Below are 4,479 nucleotides of genomic sequence, written 5' to 3' on the forward strand. Positions count from 1 at the left end.
CCTAATGATAGGTCCTGTGATCATACATCGCTTCCACAGAACAACCTTTTCCACCCATAGCTCAAGGAGCAGGAAGTAAGGTGGTATCTCAGCCTCACAACTCTGTTCAGGGCCTCCCAGGGATGACAGCAGGGCTAAGCAGAATTATGTTTGGCTCTTGACTTATAGGATGGGTAATTTTCTCAGTCCTCACTCACAGTCTTTACTCTGGCTGGTCAGACCTCAGTCCCCACCTTCTAATACCTCATGCCTCCCCTGCCAAAAAAAGACCTATTCTCATTGAGACAACTGGGAAGTAAGAAATGAAATGGTCTTGTCTTGGGGTCTACACCTGGAAGCCCAGCATGATCTGGGACTTCTCCTTTTGACATGAGTTTGCCCATCACAATAAGGCCTCACTTCCCAGTGAGCACCATGGAAGAGTGATTGGGTGTTTCATCTTGCTATCACTGCTTGGGACTTCCCAAGGGTTCCCTATGATCTATGGGGCTACCAGTTTATGTGGTGAGTTTGTCCTTCAGATATAACTCAGTGACGCCTGTTAAGGCCTGGGACTCTCCTTCCACTGAATAATCTATCTAGTCCGCACAAATTCTTCACATTCCAGGGCCTAGAGTAGTAATGGAGGAGTGTCCTCTGGCTGCCATCCCTTCCCCGGGCCTCTCAGGGCTGACAGCAGGGGAAGGGCTAGCGACCCCTCTGCCATGGGTTGATTTATCCCACAAACCTCGCAGGCGCTCCTCAGATTGGATACAGATTGGGCACATGCCCGCTGCCATCTTTTTCCCACCTTACAATAGAGGCCCCAACTCTCTGGGACCCCTAAATGGAAGTGAGGAGGCACCTCATGCACAGGACTACCAGGGCTAAAAAAGGGAGCTAGACAGTGCGCCACACCCTCGGCCCCGGGGTCTCTGGAACCGTAAGAATTTACCGGGGTTTTCCCTCGGACTCCAACAGGGCCTGGGACTCCCTCCTTTGCAGACATGACACCTCGTACCTCAGCCTGAAGGCTCACGTCCCTCAGACTCCGGAGGCAGAAATCAGACAGCAACACTTATGGCCAACCCTGCCTGGAGCCACCCGAGGCCGCCATTTCCTGGGGCCTCGCAGGGCTAGAGACGGCCCACGCTCAGAGAAGCCGCTGCCACTGAGGTGGGTGGTCTCCTCAGTCCTCGTTCAGGGGCCTTTCATGAAGACTGGCAAATCTGAGACTCTTACCGCCCCCCTCCCCCGATCCCTCTTCCCAGTCACCTCCACTTGCACAGGAAGGCCCTGCCCTCAGTCAGCTCACCAAAGAAATATGGCGTAGGTCACCTCCCACCCTGTCGGGGCCTCCCAGGGTGGGGTTGGGGCTCTTATCTAGTTGGCCCCCTCTTTTCTATCGTGGGTGCTACCCTCAGTCCTCATTTGGAGTCTCACCTGACCCCTGGAAGCACAGAGACACTTCTTCCCACTGACTAGAAACCGGGTCGCCTCAGATCGAAGTCCGCTCATCCGCATCTAGTAGAGGAGGTCAGGGGGCGGGACTTCCGGCCACACCCATCTGTTCCACCGCCAACTGCAGCGGCGGGGTTCTGCGCACCCTGTTCAGTTTCATAGCGGAAGTGCTTGCCGATCTTCGCTTACAGTCCTCACTGTGACTTCTGCCAGGCCCCCGGATTCCTCCTTTTGCTGAGTCAACGTTGTGCCCCTCATTCCAAGGTCCTTATTTCCCTGAGAATCTTGAAGAGGAACTGAGGGGATTCCTCAGCCTGACGCACTGCCTGGGTCTTTTAGGACTGAAAGCACGTGCTGTCATGTCACATCTCCGTGAGACACCCCCCCCCCCCCCCCCCCCCCCCCCCCCCCCCCGACACACAACCTTTATTCTCTGGTGTTGGTCTCCTCTGTCCTCATTCATGGGGGTTCTCTCTTTTGGGCTACTTTCTCATGACTTAAGGCCTCCTGGGAAATGCCACATCCCAACAAACTCTTGATGAGTTTACTTACCGCAACCCTTGCAAAGCTTGGAATGGGTTGTGTCCAGCCTTAATGTGACATGGGAAAGTGTAGCACAAGGCCGGCAGGGGCCAGGACAGCTGGTGGGCTGTCAGAGAAAACTCACACTGATTTATTCCTTCTCTTCAACAGTCAGACGTTAGTCTCATGTAAAATTTGTTGTAAAAAATTTACTTTGTACAGGGAAGGACTGAAATGATTTTCAAAGCCGCTGATCTTTTGAAGTTATTGACCATTGAATATGTAGAAATCATATGGGCATGATAAATATTATCTTTCTCTTTGCATTTTTCATACTTCTGATTTACTTTTCTATTGTTATCTCTGGCTATGTTTTCCAGTCCAGTTTTGAACAGTCTAGTGGGCTAGGCTCAGATATTCTTTTCTTGGTTCTTGGTCTTCTCATCTATTTGGTATGTATCAAAGGAGAGGTAGCTTCTTAAAATGTGTGGAGTAATTTCAAATCTTTTTGTATGATTTGGTAAAGCTTACATAAGATACTGATTAGTTTTTGCCTGACTTTATGGTGCAACTGGCCTCCAAATCTGATCTGATCTAGGTGGCTTTGACCTAGAATTTCCACTTATAATTGTTGATTACAATTTTCAGTTTTTAATGGCATTATTTTATAATTTATATTTTGTTAAAAGGTAGCATTTCCCCTGGGTATTCAAATTTAAAGGTATATTTATAATAAATAACTTTTCATAGATACTTTCAGACATATACTTTGAAATTTTGAGATATATACTTTGTTTACACAAAACAATACAATGTATCCTATTTAACTGAGTCAGCATAATGATTATCAATAGTTGTAAGTAGAAGCCAGACCTGATCTGATCATTATCTGTTCCCATTTATGGGATGTAGAATGGTAATTCTCTCATTTCTTTCTTTCTTTTTTTTTTTTTTAAATAAGTCTAGTTAACATTTATCACCACACAGTTTCAAATTTGTTTTTATTGTGATGAGAACTTTCTAAGATCTACTCTCTTAGCAACTTTCAAATATACAATATGATATTACTAACTCTAGTTACCATGCTGTGCATTACATCCACAGGACTTATTTATTTTCTAACTGGAAATTTGTAGCTTTTGACCACCTTCACCCCTCACCCTGGCCTCTGGCAACCACCAATATGTTCTCTGTATCTATGAGTTCAGATTTTGTTTGTTTAGATTCTACACATAAGTGACATCACCTGGTATTTGTCTTTCTCTGTCTGACTTATTTCAGTTAACATAATGCCCTCAAGTTTCATCAATATTGTCACAAATGGCAAGATTTCCTTCTTTGTATGGCTGAATAATACTCCACTGTGTACATATTCCACATTTTTCTCTATTTATCCATTGATGAACAATACGGTTGTTTTCATGTCATGCCTATGGTAAATAATGCTGCAATGAACATAGGGATACACATATCCTGTTGAGTTAGCGTTTTCTTTTTCTTCGGATGAATACCCAGAAGTGGAATTGCTGGATCATACGGTAGTAACATTTTTATTTATTTTTTATTAGTTTCAGGTGTACAAAGCAATGTACTAATTAGACATTAACACCCCTCACAAAGTGATAACCCCTCCCATCTATTACCCTTAGACATCCTATATAGCTGTTCCTATACCATCGACTATATTCCCTATGCTGTACTCCACATCCTGTGACCATATATATACACACACACACACACACACACACGCACACATACATGTATGTTTTTATTGTGATGAGAACTTTTAAGATTTACTCTCTTAGCAACAGTATTATTAACTCTAGTTACTATATATATATATATATATATATACACACACACACATACATATATATATTTGGTATATATATTTAAATATAGATGTTTAATTATAGTTGACATTCAATATTATTCAACTTCCGTTTCAGGTGTATAGCGCAGTGGTCAGGCATCTACACAGACCATGAAGTGATCTCCCTGGTAAGTCCAGTGCCCATCTGGCACCCCACATAATCTTTACAACATTATTGATTATATTCCCCACACTGTTTTTCAGAAATAAATCCATTCCTATATGGTCATTTAATCTATGACAATGGAAGCAAGAATTTACATAGTGGTAAAGACAGTCTATTAAATAAATGATGCTGGGAAAACCCGATAGACACATGTTAAAAAATGAAAGTGGACCACCTTCTTACACCATATACAAGAATAAATTCAAAATGGATTAAAGAAGGGGCGGCCGGATGGCTCAGTTGGTTAGAGTGCGAGCTCTGAACAACAGGGTTGCTGGTTTGATTCCCACATGGGCCAGTGAGCTGCGCCCTCTACAACTAGATTGAAGGACAACGACTGGGAGCTGATGGGCTCTGGAGAAACACACTGTGCCCCAATATACCCCAATTTAAAAAAAAAAAAGTAATTGCGGTTTAAAAGGTTAAAAATAATTGCAAAAACCGCAATTACTTATAACAAAATGGATTAAAGACCGAA

This window comes from Rhinolophus ferrumequinum, chromosome X (assembly GCF_004115265.2).
Source record: "Rhinolophus ferrumequinum isolate MPI-CBG mRhiFer1 chromosome X, mRhiFer1_v1.p, whole genome shotgun sequence".
NCBI classification, from domain to species: Eukaryota; Metazoa; Chordata; class Mammalia; order Chiroptera; family Rhinolophidae; genus Rhinolophus; species Rhinolophus ferrumequinum.